Source organism: Lissotriton helveticus, chromosome 7, assembly GCF_964261635.1.
Source record: "Lissotriton helveticus chromosome 7, aLisHel1.1, whole genome shotgun sequence".
NCBI classification, from domain to species: Eukaryota; Metazoa; Chordata; class Amphibia; order Caudata; family Salamandridae; genus Lissotriton; species Lissotriton helveticus.
Window position 1 is genome coordinate 1,367,594,777 of NC_136068.1, and position 27,816 is coordinate 1,367,622,592.

Here is a 27,816-nt window from a genome sequence, read left to right on the forward strand (position 1 = left end):
CGTTGACTACAGGACACACACCTGTGTTCCCACCCATGGCTTGCTTTGAGCCTAACACGATTGGACAAGTTACTGATTATCCATACACTGGGTTACGTTCTTGCTCACCTTGCGGTTTAGATCTGCCGGGTTCGAATTATCACCGGCATCTCGAGTGTACTGCTCCATTGACCAGGATTACAGATTACCATTCATTATTGAAACTCTGCAGAGTATTCCACACTTCATTTTCCAGCCAGTTTGTAATTATCACCGGCTCCACGCCCTGAAGAAGTCGTGGGAGTATCTTCCTAGACGAAACACGTGTTGGCTGGTTGGTTTTTGCTGGTTGCTTTTCGACGTGGTTTGATTTTAAGAAACATGAAAAGACTCTTCTGCGAACTTTATTCAAATTGATTTTCCAATAGACTTAGCGTTATTTTGACCTTACTTTTATACACTAATATACGTGTGCCCAGGGTTTAGTTGTAATATATGGAAACCACTTTAAACATCAATGGCTTGAAGTAAATGTTCTCTGTAAGAGTTTATCAGTGGACCTGGCCTTGAAGTTCAGCCTGGATTGTTCCTGTTAGAGCAGGACCAAGACTGATTTGCATGTGGCTGGTTCCTGGCTGAGGTGGAATAGTTGGGGCTAAAAAAGATCGACTGGAATGCGTTGCAAGTAATTACCAGTGGCTGAGATTAATTCAGGTATTTCACTTATCACATATTTTTTAAATTTTATTTCAAAGTAATTTTATTATAGTGTATTTTGCATCATTGTTCTTTTGCAGGGTCCACTTTATCTGTTAGACGGTGGGTCTTATGTTTCCATTTTAAACGTTTGGTTCTGGTATAGAGAGGAACTCATTGTGGATTCAATGCTTGTGGGGTGTTGAGATCCTGCAGCTTCAATGCGGGCTCAAATCCTCACCCTTCCACGACTGTGCTTGATAGACGATATGAGTTTTTTGTGGTGATATGTGATGTGTTTACATAACATGTTACATAACATGTTGTTGTGCATAACAGTCAAACACCGCCACTTTTGTCTCATCTCTTCCTGGAACTTTGCTCTAGATGTTTTGTGGTTCATTCAGATGCTGTTTTCTAAACAAAAGCCAAGCAGTGCCTCATTTTGAGAGAAGATGTTTTATCTTGGCTGCTTTTCCACCAAAATCGTGCTTGTTCAGTGTTTTCGTAGTGGTAAAATAATGAAATGTCATATTTACCTTATTGATATATGTGATGGTCCCTGGATGTAGCTTTGGGGTTCTTTGGGATCTCAATGAGCCTTTGGAGTGAATTTACAAGGACACCCTCTCTTAGGGAGATAGGTCGCTGTCATAAACTTTATCTGTTTGGAAATTACTTTCCTTACTGTGGAATGTTAGGTTTTATATTGTTTGGAAATTGTGTTACAGCCTTTGTCAGACTTCTAAGCAGCAGCAATTGTTTCTCTTGAGACCCCCAGCTATATCTTTTGACCTAGAAATGTTACCTCAGATTTGAGTGCTATAGCCCAATTGTTCTGATTTTGTTTTATAAAACTGAAGAGTAAACAACTACTAATCGGATTCTTTCCACAATGAAGATGTTACCATTCCCCCTCCTGCCCATGCACAAGACTATTGGGCGGCATTACATATTGAAATGAAGATGAAGAGTGGTAATAGGTTTCAGCTGTAGATTCATTGGGGAGTACAGAGAGCCGTCCCTGGTACAGCCAAGGCTCATATAGCAACTGCCAGTATCAGAACATTCAGAGCATAAAGTCTTCTAACACTCTAGATGACATTAGGGAATTCTGACAAGTCTCTGACTGTATCATATCACCACCTCATCTTTTGATAAAATAACTAACATGACAATGGATAAGGGTAAAGGATACATAAAGGAAAAAAAGAACTATAAGCAGGAAACAAGCTAAAAAAAACTCAATAAAACTGAAGCATTGTCTTGTAGTTTTTGTGGTTTTACACACTGCTTTTCCTAACACCATCCCCCCTTGAAATATTTTGGTTGACCTTGACAGATTCAGAAAGAATGGAAGGATCCTTGGCAACACGAGAAGTGCTCCATCAGTTTCCATTAAATAACTTAATAGCGTTTTTTCATTTCTACAATTTGTTGTGAGTCAAGAAATTAAAAAAAACCTTTTCTTACTGAGATGGGATTTTTGACCCTGACCCAGTCTCCAACATAGTCTGTGAGTTTCTTTCGTGGTCGAGAATTGGTAAGGTTTGGAACAAGCTTCACTTGATGTTTTTCTTGCAGATTCCCACATGCACCTCATGTCGCAACCAAGATGGAATGATTTGACCATCCAAAAGGGATACACTTGGGATGATGCTTTTCTGCCCCTCATAAGTTCAAAGGGAGAAAAATTGGTAGCGACATGAGGTGAAGTGCAATATGACCAGACAAGATCTTTCACAGCTTGGAAAATGCAGGATTTCGACCTAAAAGCTGCTTGCACACACTCCACTACAGCTCTGTTAAACCTATCTGCTTTACCATTACTTTGTGGATGGTAGAGTGGAGTCCTGGTATGTTTTATGCTACAGGAATGCAGAAATGAGGTCATTTCTTGTGAGACAAATTGAACACCGTTATCGGTGAGGATTTCCTCCGGATAAACCTCCCTAAGAAAAATGGCAATCAAACAGTTAATGACACTCTTTGAATTGGGTGTAGAGATGGGTTCCACCTCCTCCCACCTGGATATATGATCAATGAGGACTAAAAAGTACTTGGAGCTGGAAGGGAGAATGTGGAATGGTCCAAGAAAATCCATGCCAAGTTTTTGCCAGGCTCTGCCAGGAGGGAGTACAGGAGATTCAACTGTACCCTCGAGTACCAAGACTTTGGCATTACAGCGTGAACATTGCCTCACCATGTCATCAATTTGAATGTCCATTCTCGGCCACCAGAAATCATTCCTGACTTTCCTCTTTGTAATAGTTGCTCCAAGATGACCAGAATGTGCAGCTAGAATGATCTTCTCTCGATAAGAAGGAGGAATGAACTTATCACCTCTGACTATTTTTCCACCTTCCACTGAAAGTTTGTCACTAACTTTCCAGAACATCTGAAGATCGGGTGAAAGGCACCTCTCTCTTGGTCAGCCTTTGTTAATCAAAGATGCAACTTCCTTGAGAAAGAATCCTTATCAATCTGCATAATCCAGTCTTCTTCTGCAAAAGATACGATGTCTTGACCAATAAGTGCCACAAAGCACTCTTCAACCTCAGTTTCCCAGTCTTGCTCATCTGTATCAGAAATGGGGAGTCTTGATAGGCAGTCTGCTCTACAGTTCTTTCCTCTAGGAATATATTCTACAGTGAAAGTATATTCTAGGAGTTTCGTGGATAATCGTGTTAAACAATCGGTGGTACGTTTGATGTATTTGCCAGAGAGGATGTCAACCAGGGGACGATGGTCAGTCTTGAGGATGAAGAATCTGCCCCATATATATGGTTTGAACTTTTCAATGCTCCAGACACAGGCTAAAAGTTCTTTTTCAATGACGGAATATTTCCGTTATACAGGACGAAGAGTCCTGGGCGCAAACCCTACTGTGTGTTCTTTTCTATCAGTATATTGCAAGAGAACAGCTCCCAGACCATACTCCGATGCATCAACAGTGATTATGGTTTGCTTTCCTTCTACAAATGCTTGCAGAGCGGGCGCCTGAACTATGTGGTCCTTGATGGTCTGGAAACCTTTTTGGCACTCCTGGGACCATATATAGATTGCTCCTTTCTTTAGTAGCGCCCTGAAACACTCTATGGTTTTGGGAAAATCCTTCATAAACTTCGAATTGAATTCACAGAGGCCAAGAAAGGACATCAATTGTTCCTTGTTCTCGGGAGGAGGTGCGCCCACTATTTTCTTTACAAGTCCTGGTCTGGGTTTGATATTGTGTTCGGAAATGACATGGCCTAAGTACTCGATTTCCTTCACTTTGAAGGTACACTTGCTTGAAATTGAAATTAAAATATTTATAAAGCGCACGACTACCAGGCGGTTTCTTGGTGCTGGGGATGCGAACCATAGGACGGTGGGAGGGACGGGCCACTAGTGTGGGAAAGCTTGGGCGAAAAGAAATGTTTTCAGTGCTTTACGAAACTCCAGAAAATGGGGGGAGGACCTGAGGGGTGGAGGAAGGGTGTTCCAGAAAGCGGGCGCTAGCGTGGAAAATTTTACGCCACCCAACTTCTTCGACCTAAAGCGAGGGACAACCAATAGAGATTGCGAAGAAGAGCGCAACTCTCTGCTTTCTTGTAAGGTGACACCTCTGTTTGCTAGAACATTGAATACTTAATCAATGACCGAATCATGCTCTGGTTTGGTTTCGGTGAATATGAGAATGTAATCTTGGAAAACAACAACTTGGGGATTGTGGTGGAACATCTTAGTCATCAATCTTTGGAATACAGCAGCAGCTGGGGCAAGACCAAAGGGAAGGTGGCAAAATTGAAATACACCATTTGGGGTGACAAAAGCTGTGAGATGTCGGGACTGAGGATGTAGTTCGACTTGATGGTAAGCAGCCTTAAGATCAAGTTTGGTATACAATGAGGAGGAACCTACTTTGGCTATGAGATCTTCAATACGCGGCAGGGGAAATCCGTCAACCCAAATGGCTTTGTTAAGGCTCCTCAAGTCGACACACATCCTCAAGTCCCCAGACCTCTTCTAGGCCAAAACAATGGGTGAAAGCCAGAGAGTGGACTCGACTTTTTCGATTATTTCTTGGCCACATAATGATTGTAAATGCATGGAAAGGTCGCCTCTAATGCTTAAAGGGACATTGTGTGCAGTCTTTGCTTGATGGGTACAGCATCTTCTTTGATTTTGAAGAAATGCTGGAAGTTTGTCATCTTGCCTAGACGGTCTTCAAAAATGTTACTATACTTGTGTTCCCAAAGAGTAACGATTGGGTAGAGTTAATGTTTTTAGTAGGGGTAGTATGATTAATGTTGGATTGATGATCAATAAAAACTGGGTTGGGTAGGCCAGGTTTGATAGTGAGACCAAACTCAGCTTGATGGATAAGGTCGAGCACATTGATCCCACATCTAGCTACATATACTTTTTCATTAATAGCTACCCCAAATACACTTATTTTAGCCCAGAAGTAAATCAATCCTACTATCTTCAATAGCTACTCTAAGTATGTCAGGAGTTAGCAAACTTTTAGTAGACCAAAACTTCAAATACCTGTCTTGACATACAATGGGGATGCGCACTCCTGTGTCAACTGTGGTAAATAAATAAATAATACCTCTATTTTTGAATGGATAAATGAATAACAGATAGCTCAATAAATAAGAGTCAAGATTCGAGGTAGTAGGAGTTTGCAGGTTTAATACAGCATAAGGACAGGAACAGGACAACCTGCACAGGAATAGGATGGCAGCGCTGCCGGGGGCAGAATCGGGACAAGGATAACTTTTTAATAACAGTACATGAGCATATATATATAACGCAAACACATAGCATTACATTGCAATAGGCGTAGCAGTGGGTGGAGCAATAGGCGTGACGCGTAGCAGTCGCGAAAGATAAGGGTGAAAGTAGGTGTAACAGGGCGTATACATAGACATGTGATGCAAACGTAACAGAATATGTCATAAATGGGGCGGAAAACATGGAGGGGGCTACCTAAGGAGCCGGGACCTCTAACCTAATGGTGCGCGCAAACTGACAATGATGTGTTACTAGGAGAAGCTGGGGGCTATGAACTCTGTGCTAGGAGCAGAGACTGAAGTCTAGAGAGTCAGGGCGACATGTACCTAAGCAGTATCTAGTATCTGATGTTTAGAGAACATGTTGATAGAATCCAAAAGTTATCGGGGTAAAGGCTAACAGACTCTAAGACTGGAGCATGCATTATTCTACATGTAGTGCGTGATGAAGAATATTAAATGACCATTAATACAGTATTTCTCTTACATGGAGACGTAAAGGCTAGACAATGACGGAAACTATTGATGCAGTTCAGTAGCTTTAGGAATGCAGAGAAGGAGGACTGGACTGATAACTGGAATCATAACATACTCTTGGCAGACTCAGAGGCAGAGCCAGGCTGAACCGGGCACTGCGAGGCAGGAAGTAAGTGAAGGGTCAGGAACACAGGTGGGGGCTGTATCGCTCCTCAGCGAGGCTCAGGAGACAGGAGCTGAATCTGGTGTCCAGGCCCTTTTGAGGCCTAGAAACGGGGACTTTACAATGAAATAACGTGCACACTGAGAAACGTGGCAACGTAACCTTACATAGGCCTGATATTCGTAGTATTCACGAGAACTAGAAACTGACATACTAGAGATGGACACAACTATAATTGCGTCTTTAATCGAACATGGGGAATACATATGCATATTAATCATGCACACATAACATATGATGGAGGACGCGTAGGGACACAGAACATGGCAAAATTTACTTTTCCACATTCCCTCCTTGTCACTACGTTTCCATCAGGAAACATCAATATTCATGATACCATCTATCATTTCATACAGTATCATTTGCTCGTCTCGAATTTTCTGGGAACGGGATTTAGAACGGGACTTGGGACTAGGAATACAAGAGGTAGCACAAATGCCGCAAATCGCAGGGCCACATTGTATACAGAGGCAGCAGCTGAATATGATCGCTACTGCAACACCTAGAAAGGACAAGACTTTCCATCCCCAGGCGGGAATTATATTCCAGAACCAACCGGACCATGTCCAGGTGCCTGGATCTTGGTGTAACAGATGGGCAATTTTATGAAGTCTGGTTATAGCTGAATAAACAGACGGCGCGTTATTTGGAATGAAAATGCAGCAACTAGATCCGATGACTCTACAGGCCCGCCCCTATCGGCCAGTATGACGTCAAGGACGAGACGATTCTGTAAAACGACAAATCTCATAGCAGATTGCTCTTCGGTTAAGTTACCTAGAGCAGAGGCAGTCTCATTAACTACTGCTTCAAGGGTTCTGGTTAACCTACGGATTAGCTTACTATTCTGGATAGGTCCTATAAAGAAGAAGAAACCTCTATTGAAATCTGTATACTGTTCTAGAGCAGTTTCAGTATAATCGACAATCGGGGACTCGATCTCCCTTTTGTGTCTAATGTGTACTAGATGTGTGTTTCTGTGATAATCAGATGGGGCTAGGAAAACTGGTGGCAGTAGGAAGGCAATGTAACAGGTTCCCTCCCAATCGAGGGGCAGACGAACATATGCAGTTTGACCACAAATAAAATAAGAATGACGTGAAGCTTTGAAAATAGATTTCCCACTGTCACTATATTTGACAATAGTAGTACAATCACTATGTCCTACATGTACGGAACCATTATTTCGGACACATAATTCGCCTTTGACTGGTAGTACTGAAATAGCAGGTAAGTCTGGAGTGGAATCAGACTGAACATTCAGGACCATGAAATTCGAAGAATAATTACCTAAATTGTAAACTTCATTTTCGAGATCTAACCCGGTTCTGTGGGGAAGACCTTGCTTGTCTGGGAAACATGTACTGTTAAGAAAAGACATATCTGTTGAGGATGACGTTAACGTGGACCATGCTCCACACGAACCATTATGTGAAAATGGATAAGGAAAGAGTGGCAGAACTCCCTTCGGTGTCTGAAAAGGGGGGAGTCGACCACACACCCAACAATTAGTGGCATTGCTGGTCTGGTGTGAATAATGTAACATGCGGATAAAAGAATTGTTACGCATAGCGAGGCGGTAAGAGAGTTCATGAGGAGGCAGATCACTAAACGTGTGCTCTACTGTAACATTAGAAGACGTATTTACATGAGAAACTGGAAAATACAGGTAAAATGCATAACTGGTGCAGGAAATCATAATGCTGAGAAACAATATGAAACTTAGAAAAACGATACATCGGATTGAGTTTTGACTAACTCTCTCACTATGGGGGTCTATTTTATACATGTCAGAAACCGGTCTAACCGTTTCACCTAGGGGAGGACTTAGACAATCAAACTGGCTGACTTATTTTACTAGACCTTAGTTTTAATTTATACTCCTGTTGCGGAGTTTTCTCTAACAGGGAGGGTTCAGTAGTATTGTCTTTTGCGGGACAGTCCTTAAGAATAGCACTTTGGCAATGTTTAGAATCCTCAGAAATGTTCTTTGAGACAGGTTTCAGTCCATAAAATCTTTTGATGTGCGAAAGATGCACCCAGCCTTTCCGTCCCTCCAACTTCACGGCTGTACGGGTGGCGAGGAGGACCTGTCGGGGCTCCTTCCAGCGGGGCTCCAGCGGACTTGAACGATCAAAATTTCGGACAAGAACCATGGATCCGGGAACTATTTCATGCGGTGCCACCTCGGTATTGTCTGGAAATGCGGCAGCAACCTGTGAACGACAAGAGTGTAGGGCAGACATCAAGGAAGCTAGGTAATCTGTCAGCATATTACTTGAAACATCGGTAATACTTCGGGGTCTAGGTGTACCCCACATGTTAGGGGGGCGGCCGAATACGACCTCGTACGGGGACAGACCTGATCTGGAGTGTGCGACCATGCGCATGTAAAACAGAGCAACTGGCAGAGCTACTAGCCAGTCTACACCTTTTTCTTGACATACCTTTGCAATGCGGATTTTCAAAGTCTGGTTATGTCTCTCTACGAGACCGGCTGCTTCAGGATGGCGTACACAATGGAACTTCCACTGGTACCCTAACAGAAGGGAAACGTGCTTCATGAGTTCAGATGAGAATGGCTGGCCGTTGTCAGAATATACGACTCTAGGGAGTCCATAACGGGGGAAGAACTCACGAACCAACTGCTTGGCAGTAGTCGCGGCTGTGTAATCCGGAACTGGATATGCCTCCGTCCACCTGGACAAAGCGCATACAACTACAAGGACATACTTGAAACCTCGACATCGCTCCATCTGAATGTAATCCATCTGGAGGACTTCAAAAGGGTGGTCAGGGGGCTGGAATCCACCTTGTTCCACCGGGACACTTTTACCTGGATAAAACTGGCAACATATCATACAGGTACGGACTTTCTGCTTGGCTGCAGCTCGTAAATGCTTGTTGAACCAAATGTTCTGGATACTGTCTAACATAGCTTTTTCTCCTAAATGTGCTGGACTATGTGCGGTATTGATAATGACTTGAACCATAGAGTCGGGGAGAAACCATGTGGCTTTACCCTTCGTTACCCATCCCTGATCTGTCTGGACCCCTCCTTGTTCGGACCATTTCTTGATTTCATCGGGAGTAGCATGTAACTGGATATCTATGACATCTTGAGTGGGGTCTTTAACTGTCATACATGTAGTCGGATCTGGAGTATGTGTCTGTGTCGGATTAACTGGAATGTCTGGAGTCTGTGCTGTAAGCTTGGCTGTGCGATCTGCTAGATCATTACCCTGAGAAATAGTGTCAGTAACTTTCGTATGTGCTTTACATTTCATGATAGCAATGGATGTCGGTAAATGTATAGCATCTAACAGAGCCTGAATAAGGAGACCATGCTGAATCTTGGTTCCATGAGAAGTCATGAAACCTCTCTCCTGCCAGAGCACTCCGAAGTCGTGTACTACTCCGAATGCGTAACGTGAATCTGTGTAAACATTAACTTTCAGGTTCTTAGCGTGTATGCAGGCTTGTGTCAGAGCAACTAGCTCTGCTGCTTGAGCAGACAGGGTGTCAATACGGTGTGTTTCAATTACTTCAGTGTCAGTAGTCACTGCATACGCGGCTACTAGTTCTCCTGTACTAGTTCTCATGCATGAACCATCCACATAAAGTGTCAGGTCGGGATCTGGTAATGGAATATCTGTCAGATCTTGTCTTGGTTTTGTCGTAATGTTGACTACTTCCACACAGTCGTGTGTGGCAGAATTCGAAGTAACTGACGGTAACAGTGTGGCGGGATTTAGAACGTTGCAGCGTCTGATCTCTGTGTGGCTGGAACAGTGTCAATTCATAACCTGTTAAACGTGCAATTGTCAAGTGCTGAGTTTGTGTTCGGTTTAAAAGAACTTCCACGGAGTGTGGAACTTGTACTGTCAGGGAGTGTCCTAACACTATGGAATCACTTTGTCTGATAGCTAGTGCTGTGGCTGCAACTGACTTGAGGCACGCAGGCAGAGCCTGGGCTACAGGATCTAATGTGCTCGAAAAATAAGCACAGGGCTTGTATTGTCCTGCTTGATCTTGTGTAAGGACAGATAATGCTGTACCTTCGCGTTCTGTAACGAAAAGTGTAAAAGGCTTACTGTAGTTCGGTGTTGCTAGAACTGGAGCTTGACATAAAGCTTTCTTTAACTCATTGAAACTAAGTGTATGTTCAGATGTCCAAGGGAGGACAGTCGATACGGCTGCCTCCTGTGTCGTTAACTGTATCAGTGGCTTAGCTAGAAACGCATACTGAGGAATCCATTGTCTGCAATAAGAAGTAAGGCCGATAAAAGCACGTACCTCCTTCTGGGTCTTGGGCTGAGGAAGACTCGCTATTAACTGGATACGGTCTGGTGTCAACTGCCTACCCCTCTTGGACAGTAAGTGGCCTAAATAGATCATTTGCTGGACACAGAATTGAAGCTTAGAAGGGGACACCTTGTGCCCCATCTCGGCTAGGAAATACAAGACTGTAAGTGAGGCTCGCTCGCAAGCACGTTCAGAACGGGCTGTGATCAGTAGATCATCGACATACTGGAGCAGGGCAGTGTCAGTTGGCATGTGAATGTTGTCTAGTTGTCTCTTAAGTGCTTGACTGTAAATACTAGGACTTTCTGTGAAACCTTGAGGAGCGCGTGTGAACATATAGCTCCTTCCATTTAAACAAAATCCGAAAAGGAACTGGCTGTCTGGATGAATGGGGACACTGAAAAACGCATTCTTGAGGTCTATGACAGTAAAGAATGAAGCTTCGGAATCAATGGCTGTCAATAGGGAAGAAATATCCGGGACAACTGGGTACTGGGGAATAATACATTTATTGAGTTCTCGAAGGTCAATCACTAATCGATATACTGGAGGTGCATTTGGATCAGTACGTTTCATGACAGGAATGATCGGAGAATTGCATACATTGGAGTCAGTTTCTACAACTACTCCTTGAGCCATGAGCTCGTCAATAATTTTGGATAAGGCTGCTACGGCCTCAGGTGGCAGTCTGTACTGTCTGATTCGTGGCAGGACTACACCTGGCTTGAGAGTCACACGATGGGGTGTGATTTGCATAAAACCAACATCAGTTGGACCTTGCGCCCATAGATGCTGCGGAACATTAGACAATCTTGAATCAAAATCTCGTAATACATAGTGACCCTTGAAGTCACGTAGGAACAATCGTATTCCCTCTGGGGAACAGCAAATAACTGCACCTAATTCTTTCAGTGTCCTAATGCCTAACAGATTTTCTGGACATGACTTCGTAAGTAACAGATCAGTAGTGCGGGACAATGGACCTACTTCTAGAGTAACTGGCTTAGATATCTCGTTTACAATAGGTTTTCCTGAAAATCCAAGGGAAACATTTCTTGAGCCTGAGAGCGGAGCCCCTGGAACTTCGGCGTGACTAATGGTGGTCCTACTTGCCCCTGTATCAATCAGAAACTTTCTGTCTTTCCCTAATACTTGACTGTGAACATAGGGACCTTCTTGATCTACAGGTATCTCGATGAGAGGCAAGCCTACCTCCCTCTCTAGGCTGTTTCATGAATATGGCTGATACTCTGGATACTCGGACTGTGCATACTGGTACATCTGCTGTGTAACATGCTGTGTTGCAGCAATAGGCTGCGGTGCTGGAACTGTCTGTTGTGCATTCTGTGGCTGAGAAGTCTGTGAAACTTGTTCTTGTCTAGGCGGACGTGGTCTTTCTTTAGTCTTACCAGTAGCTATATTGTGTTTCAGAACTGCACACTCGTTTATAAAATGACCTGGCTGTTTACAATAATTGCATGTCCCTTTAACGGGAGCTGTAGGGTGACTGGCTTGATTCGTACCCCTCTTCTGACTGTCTTGAGGAACAGATTGTGCAACTAGCACTTTCATTTTCGTGTCTTTCATACGTTTTCTCTCGTGTTCTTGTTCTTCTCTGATTCTATTCTGGTGGTATTGAAGCATCTGTAACATCTGGGACGGGGTATTAGCTTGCCAGGTACTTTCAACTTTCAAAACTCGATTCTTAACTTGTGGACTTGAATTCTCGACTAATTTAGTAACAAAAAGATGAGGGTATGACTCGCTACTTGTCTTGAGGCCACTGTTTATACTAAAACATTTCTCGAATCTAGAATAAAAATCACTAGTGTCTTCGTCTTGTTTCTGTTTACAGGCTGAGATTGCATCCCAGTCTTCCTTTCTAGTTGTCAATAATCTGGGCAAAACTTGTATTAACAGTTCAGGTAATTCTTTACATTTATCTCCTAGACCGGTACCTGGTACTCGTGCCTTATCTTCGGCTTCTAGAACTGCCCAATCGATCTTTTTCTCTCCCACCTCCCATTCTTTTTCTTTGAGTTTCTCATATACCCCTGCGGGCAATAGGACTTTTAACATTTTAATAACGTCTGGATACGTATATTCTCCCATACGGAGCATGTCTTTTAATTCTCGGTGGAACCCTGCTGGATCTTTGTCATGACAGGGAATTAACTTTTTCATCTCTAAGAGTTCCATCTTTGTAATCGGGGTGTAAACAAACACTCGTTGCATTTCACCAGCTGTTGTCCTGACTGGGTGTACTTCTCGTAACGGATTTTGTCTGTCTATGTGAAAGGGTTTACCTTCTGAGGGTGAGACATGAACAAAATGCGGGTTCAAGAACGTTCTATATTTGTGCCGCTGCTCTAGAATGACACTAATTAAATCGGTACCTAAACCTTTCCATTTATACTGGAGTAACTCATTCAGAACATCGTGTAACGGACCTGGATCAGAATGTTGACCCTCATACAATGTAATGAGGTGCTGGATCATATACATACCCACCAGTCGCTGCTCGGCTGGGGGCAATTTCAGAAACATTTGTGCCACTATTTCGTCTGGAAAAGTGGTAGAATCAGTAATCCATCGGACTGCTGATCGGACTAGTTCTTGTTCATGCATGGTACTTAACTCGCTATAACCGATTCGTGATTTCAGAATATGGTCAGTAGCTTGGAATACTTGTTCTAGAGAACCTTGTTCTGGTGCTGGATGATGGAAAGTTGACTTGTGTTCTAGACGTAAATGGCGATCTGGAAATCTAGGTTTTCCTACATACGCTATTCTGGCGGGATTCTCGTCCTCTACTTCTTCCGCAGAGTCATTTTCTTTTTCGCTTACTTGTGCTGCTTTGCGTTGTTCGTGTATCCTTATTATTTCTTTACGAATCTTCTTGTACATACTCTCTATACAACTGATGGTCTTATGCTTACCCTCGGCTATATTATCACTCCACCTTGTCAGGACTTTCATTTCGGCCTGATCTTTAGTCTGGGAATCTTGTTCCCTTATTAAACAATTAATCAGAAACTTTAATAGCATGAGCTGGACTTCAACTTTTCTTTGGCACATGACGTCACTAATACTTTCTGGATCATTCCCTGTACGGATGAAACGATATATATTCTGTCTAGATCTTCTTTCATATCTGGTAGGGTGACTAGATACTCGGTCACCTTTCTTACGCGTAATGAATATAAAACCATATTATCCTCGCCTGGGACTGGATCATAGCCACATTCGGTAAGGGCTTTTCTTATTTCTGCAACAGACTGATATCTGGGCGTACGTTGTGACGCTTGTGCATGTAATTCGGCTAACGTTAAACGCTTGTATGGCGGCGGGGTTCCTGGAGGACCTCCCCCTGCCGCCCCTAAACTAGAGTCGTCTACTGATACTCTTCGTGCTGGCAGAGTGGCAAATTGAAATGCGGGCTGAACTTGTAGGACGGGCTGGACCGGGGGTGCCGTAGCAGGTACTCCGGTGTCTGGAGGAACGGGAAGTGCCTGATTTACAGGGACTGGCGGAACAGGATTTGCATATTCTGGGACTGTGTCGTCCAAATAGGACGAAATGAAAATATCAGCTGCGGTCGGTTTGTGACGTAGCTTGGTCGGAACTAATGGTAGCGGAAAATTACTGGATGCCTCCGGGGTCGCTTTTGGCAAGCCCTCGGCAAGAAGAGGATACATACCCTTAATGAGGGCGTTCCTCTGTCTGTCTGACTGTTCAGTTCTGACTCGTTAACCTATCTCGATGAATTCTTTTTCTTGGGCTCGCTCTAAGGATTCTCTACTTAATTCAGACTTTCTGATTTCTTTTTCGGTTCTTTTATGAGATTCTTTGCGCCATAACTCGATGGCATCTTTCTGTGACTGTCTGGCTTTCTTTTTCCATAATGCCTCTTCTACTCTCATGATGCACTCGGCATCCCATGTACCTGATACGGGCCATCTATACTTTTCTTCTAACTCCTTGGTATACTCTACCCATAAATCTAGATACAATATGGCGCTTATGCCATGCTTCTGATACATGAAATGACCTGGACTGTCCCTAGGCGGAACAGGAACTGCTGCTTCCAGCAGACCTTTTCTGGTTTTTAACTGACGCAGTTTTGAAAAGAGTGGCATGACTGAACTATAATCTGGACACAATACAATACACAATAAACACGAGAATCACTTCGCACTCATACCACGACATTAAAATACATGAAGAACATTATGAATAACAGTTCGAACAGAATACTACCTGGAATACGGAAAACAGAATACATAAATTTTCTCGAGAACAGAACTGACTAGAACAGGAACTAGATGCACTGCTAAGACAGTACTAAACTTACCGGTCTCATAAAGAGACACGTCAGGACCCGCATCCACCGAAGTGGACACTTCGTTTGGGATCCGTGTACCACCGAACCCCACTGACCAGAGTCAATTAGATTGACCCTGTCTAGATACTACCCCAGCAACGGTACTCACCGGGCAGCAAGAACGGAAGGCCTCGGACTGGACTGGACTGCTTCGACGCCGGACGGACGAACTTCGGACTTCTGTTACAGGTGGACCTCCGGATACCTCGGACCTTGGACTCTCGGCTTGGGCTCTGGTCGGGACTCGCCGCGTTCCTCCACCGCCTCGTCTGGATGCTGGACCGCCACCTCCGTCTCCTCCGTGGGCCTGAGGGATACTTGAAGCAGAAATATCTGCACGTGCACGGTATGGTTCCGTCACGGCTGCAGAGGGTCAGGGGGCCGACGTGGCTTCACCGGCGCGTGGGGAAAGGGCATGTCCCTATTCGGGCGCCATTATGTGGTAAATAAATAAATAATACCTCTATTTTTGAATGGATAAATGAATAACAGATAGCTCAATAAATAAGAGTCAAGATTCGAGGTAGTAGGAGTTTGCAGGTTTAATACAGCATAAGGACAGGAACAGGACAACCTGCACAGGAATAGGATGGCAGCGCTGCCGGGGGCAGAATCGGGACAAGGATAACTTTTTAATAACAGTACATGAGCATATATATATAACGCAAACACATAGCATTACATTGCAATAGGCGTAGCAGTGGGTGGAGCAATAGGCGTGACGCGTAGCAGTCGCGAAAGATAAGGGTGAAAGTAGGTGTAACAGGGCGTATACATAGACATGTGATGCAAACGTAACAGAATATGTCATAAATGGGGCGGAAAACATGGAGGGGGCTACCTAAGGAGCCGGGACCTCTAACCTAATGGTGCGCGCAAACTGACAATGATGTGTTACTAGGAGAAGCTGGGGGCTATGAACTCTGTGCTAGGAGCAGAGACTGAAGTCTAGAGAGTCAGGGCGACATGTACCTAAGCAGTATCTAGTATCTGATGTTTAGAGAACATGTTGATAGAATCCAAAAGTTATCGGGGTAAAGGCTAACAGACTCTAAGACTGGAGCATGCATTATTCTACATGTAGTGCGTGATGAAGAATATTAAATGACCATTAATACAGTATTTCTCTTACATGGAGACGTAAAGGCTAGACAATGACGGAAACTATTGATGCAGTTCAGTAGCTTTAGGAATGCAGAGAAGGAGGACTGGACTGATAACTGGAATCATAACATACTCTTGGCAGACTCAGAGGCAGAGCCAGGCTGAACCGGGCACTGCGAGGCAGGAAGTAAGTGAAGGGTCAGGAACACAGGTGGGGGCTGTATCGCTCCTCAGCGAGGCTCAGGAGACAGGAGCTGAATCTGGTGTCCAGGCCCTTTTGAGGCCTAGAAACGGGGACTTTACAATGAAATAACGTGCACACTGAGAAACGTGGCAACGTAACCTTACATAGGCCTGATATTCGTAGTATTCACGAGAACTAGAAACTGACATACTAGAGATGGACACAACTATAATTGCGTCTTTAATCGAACATGGGGAATACATATGCATATTAATCATGCACACATAACATATGATGGAGGACGCGTAGGGACACAGAACATGGCAAAATTTACTTTTCCACACAACAAGGAGTTGAATATGATTAGTCTCAATGGTAACTTTGACTTCAGGATCAGGGATATGTTGCGTAATGCATTTATCTGAACAATTCTTGACTACAACAACATACTCATGATTCGTGACATCATCACTAAATTGATCATCAGTATCATTGAGTACACATCTTACACTTCTTCTTTTTCTCCCATACAAACATTTGCGAAATGACCCATTGGACAGTTTTTTAAAGAGGAAACATGCGTAGAAGATCCACACCTGAGTAACTTATTCTATAGTTAAACTGTCTGTTAGGTGTTAACGTTTTTCCACCTCTATTTGGCCTGAAGTTTCTTCCACCCCTAGGTATGGTAGATCCTCTGGAGATATTAGGGAGAGAAGGAGTAGAAAAAGGAGGTTTAGCAGTGAACGCACCAGAAATGGTAGAATTAGATAAGGCAGATTCAAATTGTTTTCCATCATCCATGGAGCTTTCAATGCTCTTTGCAATATCCACAGCTTCATCCAAGGTGGGATCTTTGCGGGTAAGTAATCTTTCTTGAACTTTTTTACAATAATATCATGCAACAAGTTGATCCCTTACAAGTTGGGATGAAAAGTTATCAAATTCACATTTTGGAGCGAGTACTTGTAAAGCAGTGATGAAGGTGTTTATGCTTTCATTGGATTTTTGTGTTCTTGTAAATAATTTTTGTCTGCGTACCACAATGTTTTTCGTTTTAGTGAAATACTTGTCTAATTGCATTACCGCTGTCTTAAACTCATCGGGATCTTCACCTTCAGGTGATAGATAAGGAGGTAGGTGGTCGAAGACATTTTGACCCTCAACTCCTAAATAATAATACATCAAATTTTTCTCTCTCTCACGTCTGAATCTTTGACCCTCAATCACACCTAACTATGCTTTAAAGGATCTGATCCATAACTTCCATTCAAGTTGTGGCTCTTCAGGTTCCTGGAAAAAAGGTGCAGGAGTTGTAACGCTCTGCATGTCTGTGAATAAGAAGAGGGGGAAAAAAATAGAAAGAGAACTAGGAAGAAGAGAGGAAAAGAAAGAGAAGGAAGAGGAAAAATAAATAGAGCAAGTAAGAAGAATGGCAGATTGTAATGTAATAAAATTTAAATTCACAAGGGGGATAATATAAAGATGAACATGTGTGTCTGTGTCACATGAATAACACTAAATGAAGAAGTAGTAGGTCAATAATATAAATTGTTTTGCAAAACCCATTTAAAAAAAAAAAATGGGTAGAAATTGCAGTTCGTTGTTTGGCCACAGGATGATGGTAAGAAACTACTGTTGACACCTTTATAATGCTGTGTGTGTCAGCGAAAATTATGCAGATGACCTTTAAATTATACATATAATCCTTGAATTATGGGTTGATGAACACGCTTGTTTTCACAAAAATCTACACTTTAATGCATGGTTGAATTAGAACACAAGATGGCAGAGTTGCATTAAATTGCAATATGTCCTTGTAACTGTGTCTGTCAGTGAGTATTCTGAGACACGTTGATGAACGCTGTGTGTATCAGCGAAGACAGCAAAAATATGCAGAAAAAAATTGGCAAGCAAAAGCTGAGCGTGTCAGCGCAGAATGTTGAGGAAACGTGAAGAAACTTTAAAGCGTGCAGACAGAAATAGCCAAGAATGCTATGAACGCTGCGTTCCACGACGTGATTCCAGGAAGATGCTGCGGGTCAAAGAGAAGGCTGCAGGTCACAGGAGCTGAGGTCTGCGGCAGGACAATGGCGGTTACAGAGGCCGGTAATCAGTGCTTGGAAGCTCGAGACGGTGAGCGCGAGGACAATGGCGGCCACACGAGCCGGTAAGCAGTGCTTGAGCACGCTGGGAAGCTCGATACAGTAAATGCGAAGTCGGGGGCGAGCAAGCTTTAAAGTTAAGTACAGCGGAGGTTTTCTAATGCGCAGTTTTCAATAGAGTTCAGTTTCTAAGTTCCTCTTTAAATTCCAGATATTTGACATGCGTGCGTGTTAATAGCATAGAAGAGGCACTGGAGCAGTCCAAAATGGGTGCAGCTCTGTGTCTAAATCCTCCGATTTAAGTGAACGTGTGCCTTGGTGAAGATCGACAAAAAAAAAATAATTGTACTACCTGTTGAGTCGCTGAGATTCAAGTTCAAAATACCTCTGATCCGGTGACTGTGAGAGATGGATGAGTCACTAGGCAGGGCAAAGTCGTATCCCATCTTCTGTTGCCAGTGAAATGAAGATGAAGAGTGGTAATAGGTTTCAGCTGTAGATTTATTGGGGAGTATAGAGAGCCGTCCCTAGTACAGCCAAGGCACAGATAGCAACTGTCAGTGATGGGGCGGTAATTTCTTCTGGTAGTTTCTCAATGTAAAACCCTCATGCTACCTCTAATTTACCGCTCAAAAGGTGTTGGGCCCTTCACACAATGTATTACCTTCAGGAGATTTAAATAAAGATATACAGTAAAAACTGCAATTATTATTCAAGCCAATAAAGAGAGTTGTTGAGTATTTTAAAGGGTTTTATTTTCTAGTCAAAAGTAAATTTTTCTCTGACCCTTTATTCATTAGTAAAATATCAATCATGTTACAGAATTTGGAGAACAGGAAATATATCAATAATACAGAACACATTACAGTCTGCATATAAGCATTACATGTAGTTATGAAAATGTGGCGCAAAATATCAGTCAAAATTCTTAAAGAGTTTCTAAGAAAAATAGTTTGCAAAAATCTCCCACTAAGAGAAATAAATGCATAAATCAAATAAATCTTTTCAGACCTAATTATTTAGTCAAAGCATAAATTCAAAGTTTAGCATCTAAATCTAAAGAGCCTTTCTATCTGTTGCTGTCTGTGCATCTCTGTGTCTAAAGAGCAAAAAGGAGGGAGACAGCCCGCCCTTCACCAGACCTCAAAGGAATGTGGCCTGCAGTGCCAAGATATGACGTGGAAGCAAGAAACCTCCCCCTGAATCTCCTCGGACGCACCTCCCCTTCAGCAATCTCCCGGGACGTTTCTCGTACCTAACCCATAGAAGCCTGCTGACCTGAGAAAAGCCAGCCCCCATCCAGAGAGGACATTATTTTATACCCTAATTATTGGCAGACTACACAAAGATGTAGCATCTTTCAGGAAAACATGTACGTGATTGGTCAGTCATGATGGCATGAGTTCTCAATACCCTGACTCATTCTAAAATCCTGACTTTACCAGTTTTAACAAAAGAAGCATACATAAATAACTACATTTATAAACATTTGCAACATTTACTAAGAAAAATGTTTAATTCTAATTCTCCTTCCTTCCTTCCACAGTGTAGTCAGATGGACACTTTTAACTAACACTGGTACATTGGCAGAATCACAAGAATGTACAGTTGAAGATGTCCTTCACTTCTTGTCATGAGGAAAGCTGCCACAGTCTGCGCATGCTCCCTTCTCATTAAATTGCAAGCCATAGCCTTGATGGATTCACAGGCAGCCATGTTTTGTGTAGGCCCCAAAAATAAAACAAACACAAAGATAATATTAATTTCATGTAAATCAGCCCATTATGTTTCCCTCCCTCATAATAATACCCCTTATAAATGTTTACCTAGCCAAGCTATTAGTGAAAAGCAGCTTTTCTATTATTTATGACAACATGCAAAATAAATGTGAAATGTGCAACATAGCATTTTCATGCTTTAGTGTAAAATTTAAAAGCACACACAATTAATATAGTGCACACAGCAACATGCATTAGTGTTTTAGATAGCTTTTCATGCAAAAAGCATTTAGTCCCCTGTGTAGTGTTTGGTGCATTATTAATTCACACACATTATAAAAAGAGGTGTTATTAACTGAAAAGGTTTATCAAAATATGCAACAAGTCAAAGTCTTTTAAGACAGAAATATTGAATTTTAGATTGCATGGGATGGGCTGGGAAGAGAGAAACACATTCTATTAATCTTCAAAGGTAAAAAGGCCACTTTTCTCTACATTGGAAAAAACGCATGTTAATTCAGCAAAAGCATTTCAGACTGAATAGGCCTCACTTTCATGTTTTTCATGTGCCATGTTTTTAACTTGCACCAAAATGTGCGTGGCAATTTAAATGCAGCCTGTCTGAAGCACAAAAAATAAAACAATGCCTGACTGCAGATGAAATCTGCTCCATCAATCCACCCTTCTGATGATTCAAATCATAATAAAATGATTTATAATTCATCACACATTTCATTTCACAAGTGACAATATATATATTTTTTTTAATTGCAAAAGCTGAGCATATAACAATGTTACTTCTATTTCTAAGGCAAACACAAGTTTGGTCTGTAATCAGATCATATATAGCCAAGCTCAAATGTTTTAGTGCAGAGATCTGTAAGTAGCTTCTTGGAACAGTTAGTCTTCTTTAAAACAAGTAACTAAAATAATAAAAAAGAATTCAACAGGACAGTTTCAGCATTTCTTTGCTCTTTGTCATCAGCTTGCCATCAGAATGGCTCATACAGTGTGGCATTCTGTACTTTTTCCATGCAAATTAGACTACTTAGGTGCTGAGAAACTCTGACAGAGCACCATCAATCCTTTGCACTTTTTCAACCAAGGCCTTTCACTCTTATTTTCACTTTGATCAGATTCAGATGTTTCACCACAGCATCTCTCAGACCAAAGCTGTTGCACCATCCATTATGCAGATCTTGTGTAACAGCTGCAATCTGGTGAGAAACTGCACACTGTACATCAACCAGACCTACACAGCAATGGCTGGTGTTCTCCTCAGTGTTTTCCACAAGTGCATTTGCATATGCATTTTCAAGCCACTTTAATGATGCTGAAAAACAGTTTTTTGCAAAAGGTAACTCTGTGCTGCCATTGTGTTGCTTTATTATGCTTGACACTTCAGGCAGATAGCTACAATCCATTCCATGTCCAATCTGTTGTTCTGCACTCATTATCTTTAAGCCCACATTATGATCTGATTTCAGAGAAACTGGCAATCTATACCTGGGCATCAGTTTTTGCAATAACACATTTGTCACTTTGCAGTTGTCATTTTTCTCAAAAACAGTTCTGATACAACCCTGTTGTTCTGCTTCAAAAACATTTTCTTGAGCCTCTTTTAATTCAACTGTGAAGATTCCATTGAATGTGTATGCTAACAGAACACAATTTTGTGCAACTGAATTAGCATTTCTCTCTCCCATGACAACAGTGACTCCTAATTGAGCAGATATACTGCATGTTATGGTAAGGGCAATCAATTTCGAATTTTGGGCTGGGGTAACTACTGAAAGCCATGAAGCTTTGACAACATAATGTATAAGGAGCACAGTATGCGCTGCTTTTAATGTGTAATTTTTCAAACATGGGCCATCTACAAAATGGACATTGTTGGGCTGACTCAGACGTTGATCCTTAAAGTCTGAATTTGGCTTTATGCATATTTTCATGATATTTAGACACTCATATTCAGTTTCATCACAATCCAATTCATTTGCTGACATTTCTGTGAAGCTAGGGTCAAAGGTCATTGGGCAATACATCACAAACCTTTGAACACAGTCATCTTTTTCAATAGGCAATGAGAGAGCGCAGCCCTCCCTCTCACTGCAAATTAGTGTATTTTCTTTCAAATAAACTTTCATTCCTAGTGCTGGGGCGCGACATTTTTTCTCTTTCAACTCTAGGAATGCTTTTGTGCAGTTGTTGTCCAATGGAAGCGGATCAGACACACCTGAGTGTGTCAGCCTCAGTAAAGGCTTAGCCACTAGGGAAAGGTTTAGTAACCACTCTCTACAGTAGCTAACCATTCCCAAAAATGTCCTGACTTCTTTCTGAATTTGAGGTGTATTCATCCTGGAAATTATTTCCACCTTCTCTGGTGACACCTTTGTACCTCCCTTTCCAATTTTGTGTCCCAGGTATTCATCTACTTTTTGACAGTACTCCTGACTATTCTCATCCAATGGCACTGTGACATGAACTTGTCAAAAATCAATAAAAATAAGCCATTCTTCACCACATGGAATGTGAAAAAATAAATTGGCTGGATTCGGTACCACAGGACAACATGGAAAAAATATGCTTTTAATCTCCTGCACTATTCTGTTCTTTTCATTTATTTTCTGTGAACCTATGATCAGAAAGTTACACAAACTTCTAATCAATTCCATCAAAAATCCTTTTATTGGTAAAATTCCTGCAACTGATGGTGTTCCTGAATACATGTCATCTGGTTCAAATTTTAATAAGACATGTTCTGCACATTTTATTAATCTGGCATCCTTCTCTGTGAACTCTCTTATTTCTGTGTTTATTATTTTTTCGAAAGCAGACGGTAATTTTTCAACTGTCTTTTCTGAAAACAATGCTACAACTGTCTCTTGTTGGGCCATTTTAAAATGTACATCCTCATCAGGAATCTGAAAAATAACATTATCTGGTGTGCAGTAATCTGTGCTGCTTAATTTGCAAAATAATTGTTTTCCTGCTAGGCCTGAGTCACAGACAACAACTTTGCAATTTTCCTCAAATGGGCCTAATTTTGGTGCACTTTTCCTCAAATGGGCCTAATTTTGGTGCACATTTTTCTAATACTGGGTTTGTAATTTCTCTGTTTAAAACTCCTGCAACTAAATCTGGACTTTCCACTGCCTTCACAATGGACTTGGTAAATTCAGAATTGTGAGTGTTAAAACTCTCATTTGCAAACACAGCAACCTGTTGGACTGGGTTCTGTTTTTGTCTGTGGAAATAATTCACATTTGCTCTGGACACCTTATTTAAATTAACTTTAGCAGTTTCCATATTTTGTGGGACCATTTGTGCTTGGAAAATTTCTGCCATTGGTACCTGTTTCTGAACTGACATTTGCATTTGCTTAGCTGGCATATTTTGCACCTGCATTTCTCCATGTTTTTGTGCATCATGTTTAAATTTATTTTTCTTCTTCCAATGCTCAAATCTGTTATAAAGATGGCAAAAGGACACATTTTCCAGCAGTACAACATCCATACTTGAATTTGCACAAACCAAAACACCTTTACTTCCATCCTGTGCTCTTTTAATCTGTACCCAATCAACATCCTCTTCTGGCACTCTGCCCTTCAGGAAAGTAATCACTGCTATGTTTTTATCCATTACAACAGAAAATGATCGTGCATTCATGCAAACCCTTTTCATTGTCTCTTCACTTGGCCTTTCCACAACTTTAGATTCAAACCACAATTTAGTCTGCAAGTCAATGTAAAAGAACATTTCCAAATTAATGCACAACTCTTTCAGTATTTCATCAAATCCATCAACTTGTGGGTACCACAGCACAATCTTGTCTCTCAATTGTGGGATTGTTTTCAGAAATGCTGCAGGTTCACTTTTATTCTATGGCATATGAACATGCACTTCTCCCACCTTTTCTCTCAATGAGTAAGCAAAATCTTCTCCCTCATTCTGCTTATTATTTTTCTCAACTAAATCTGGTGGCTTCTTTTCCTTATCCATTTTCCTTGCTAGGTCTGGTGGTTTCTTTTTCTTCTCATGTTTTCTTGCCCACTTGTCTCCTAATTTCTCAAACCCATTGCACTTGAAAATGTATTTTATTTCTGCAATGTGCAAATGCATTCCTGAAGAACACATTTTCTCATTTGCTTCATCATCCATATGTACCCTAAAACTTTTCTGTGATGGAAAACTTCCTGAAACATCAGTTTCATATTTTTGAGCCAAATCTGTCAGTCCATTATGTGTAGTTAATGCACATGCAGCTATTTCCTTACTCAGGGAAATTAATTATTTTTCCTGACACTGGTTCACATTTTCATGATTTAAACTGCAAGGACTGTTATTTTCCCCATGTTCACATGTTGAATTTAAAACACTAAGCTGTCTCTCTTTTTCAGGGCCTGTGTTAATATGTTCTCCCATGTTCTCAATCTTTTTAATTACTGCTGCTTCCTCAGAGCAGGTTTGAAAAATCCCATTTTCAAATACATTTATTTTATCCTGGGCTGCAGATGTTGTAAATACCATTTTTCCCTCACCTTTTAGTGCTTGGGGTAATTTCTGTTCAATAATCTGTGTATTCTGAGTTTCTGAAATAAACCCTGCCATAATCACTGATTCTGCAGCTCTTTGAACCTTTTCAGTAGGGACCATATTAATTGTGACAGTCATAATTTTTCTAGGCATTATCTGTGCATCTGCAGTTTGTAATTCTTGAACGGAATCAAGCACATTTGAAGCAGTAACACCTGGAGGTATCACTGTCAGTACTGAATCAACAGATAATGGGTCAATATAAAATTTCTGCACAGTTCTTTCAATCTGTATTTCTCTCTGTTCAACAGAAGCAGTAGCCCCTGTAGTATTTACTGGTACACTATTTTCAGTATTTTTCATGGGAACCACATAAAGTGGTGGACACTCAGTTAACAATTCATCCATTATTTCATCCCCTGAATCATTATTTATTTGAAGCTCTTTATCATCATTAATTCCCTTCTCCTGTATCTGGTGCTTTACCTTTTTATCCTCACTTGCTTTCTCTCTTGCTGCTTTTTCCCACAGGCTTAAGGCCTCAAATTGTGCAGCTTTAGATTGTGTCTTTATTTCACATAACACTTCCCTTAATTTGTCAATAATTTGCAATTCAAAAGTACCATCTTTTGGAAACCTCAAAGCACCCTCTTTTTCAGTAATCTTGCACCATTGGTGAACCCACATACATGTGTTTTGTCCCAAATTGGTAGACATAAAATGCACAGGTGTTCCTTCAGGAGCATCCCCAATAAAAAACAATTTTTTCACTTTACCACCTAACAGCTTCTTTAAACCTTCAAACATTTTCATTTTTGCAATAGTTCAATGCAATTTCTTTTCTCCAAAGCTGTCAGTCTCAATTTCAGTCAGTTTTACTCCTACCACTGACCCTCCACAAAATCTTACTGCAATATTTCTCTTAATCAATAACTCTGTTAGTAACAACATAAATACATTCGCTACTCTGTCTATTGTGCTAAATAAAGGATAGATTTATATTCACTGCGAGTAACACATTCCGCTTACCCTTCACAAAGTAAGACCTTCAGTTTACTCTTCAAACACTACAGGTAAATCCCTTCCGCTTACCTTTCACTCAAGCTCAGAAGAACCTGCTACTCCTTTGGACTTATCCTTCAGGATATATCTTAGGCCAAAGTTTCACCAGCGAACCCTTTTGCTGTCAATCAAGCTCAGAAGAACCTGCTACTCCTTTGGTGTGACCCTTTCTAAGTGATATCAGACCAAAGTTTCACCAGCGAACTCTTTGCTATCAATCATTCACACAGAAAATAGTCCCTAATTTAACACTGCCAGCCCTACCTAGCTTCTCAGTGTTATTCCAACAGACGAGTAACCTCATGTGCAGTGTGGCTTCCATTTACCACCCGCTATTCCTTCCCGGGATTCCACAGGTGTGCATACCTGCGTGTTCCAGACAACACAGAACAAGACACTAACTTAACATGAAGAGTTAAAACATGTAATCAATAACCAAAAAAGTATGTCCTATGAAATTACCAATATAATCAATAACACCATCAATTCAAAATGAGCAAAATGTCACCAACAGTAAAAAAACTTAATATTTTCAACACTTCAAAAATACATGCTAGCATATTAACAACATTTCACAACCCTATTGATACTCACACCACTTCTTACATCACCTGCCAGTACTGCTTTGCCAGTCTTCAGGTTCTGAGCATTGGAGTCAGGAATCAGGACTTAGACATTTATCTAACTTGGGCAATTATTTTACTTCCCTCTTAAGGTCAATGATCCATTAGTTGGGTAGTTGATGGTGAAAGCAATAATCACTAATCACCAAACTAATCAATAATAACCATCCTCTGATTACCAAAAACTGATGGGGCGGTAATTTCTTCTGGTAGTTTCTCAATGTAAAACCCTCATGCTACCTCTAATTTACCGCTCAAAAGGTGTTGGGCCCTTCACACCATGTATTACCTTCAGGAGATTTAAATAAAGATGAACAGTAAAAACTGCAATTATTATTCAAGCCAATAAAGAGAGTTGTTGAGTATTTTAAAGGGTTTTATTTTCTAGTCAAAAGTTAATTTTTCTCTGACCCTTTATTCATTAGTAAAATATCAATCAGGTTACAGAATTTGGAGAACAGGAAATATATCAGTAATACAGGACACATTACAGTCTGCATATAAGCATTATATGTAGTTATGAAAATGTGGTGCAAAATATCAGTCAAAATTCTTAGAGTTTCTAAGAAAAATAGTCTTGCAAAGCTAATCAATAATTAAATAGTTTGCAAAAATCTCCCATTAAGAGAAATAAATGCATAAATCTAATAAATCTTTTCAGACCTAATTATTTAGTCAAAGCATGAATTCAAAGTTTAGCATCTAAATCTAAAGAGCCTTTCTATCTGTTGCTGTCTGTGCATCTCTGTGTCTAAAGAGCAAAAAGGAAGGAGACAGCCCGCCCTTCACCAGACCTCAAAGGAATGTGGCCTGCAGTGCCAAGATATGACGTGGATGCAAGAAACCTCCCCCTGAATCTCCTCGGACGCACCTCCCCTTCAGCAATCTCCCGGGACGTTTCTCGTACCTAACCCATAGAAGCCTGCTGAGCTGAGAAAAGCCAGCCCCCATCCAGAGAGGACATTATGTTATACCCTAATTATTGGCAGACTACACAAAGATGTAGCATCTTTCAGGAAAACCTGTACGTGATTGGTCAGTCATGATGGCATGAGTTCTCAATACCCTGACTCATTCTAAAATCCAGTTTTAACAAAAGAAGCATACATGAATAACTACATTTATAAACATTTGCAACATTTACTAAGAAAAATGTTTCATTCTAATTCTCCTTCCTTCCTTCCACAGCGTAGTCAGATGGACACTTTTAACTAACACTGGTACATTGGCAGAATCACAAGAATGTACAGTTGAAGATGTCCATCACTTCTTGTCATGAGGAAAGCTGCCACAGTCTGCGCATGCTCCCTTCTCATTAAATTGCAAGCCATAGCCTTGATGGATTCACAGGCAGCCATGTTTTGTGTAGGCCCCAAAAATAAAACAAACACAAAGATAATATTAATTTCATGTAAATCAGCCCATTATGTTTCCCTCCCTCATACTAATACCCCTTATAAATGTTTGCCAAGCTGTTAGTGAAAAGCAGCTTTTCTATTATTTATGACATGCAAAATAAATGTGAACTGTGCAACATAGCATTTTCATGCTTTAGTGTAAAATGTAAAAGCACACACAATTAATATAGTGCACACAGCAACATGCATTAGTGTTTTAGATAGCTTTTCATGCAAAAAGC

At 41.2% G+C, this 27,816-nt stretch overlaps 1 protein-coding gene across 2 annotated transcripts in view; it reads left to right on the forward strand.

The window, feature by feature from the left end:
* The window catches only part of LOC144770293 (Golgi apparatus membrane protein TVP23 homolog B-like), a 121,558-nt gene that overhangs the window by 20,322 nt on the left and 73,420 nt on the right, over positions 1-27,816 (forward strand). The window lies entirely within an intron of this gene.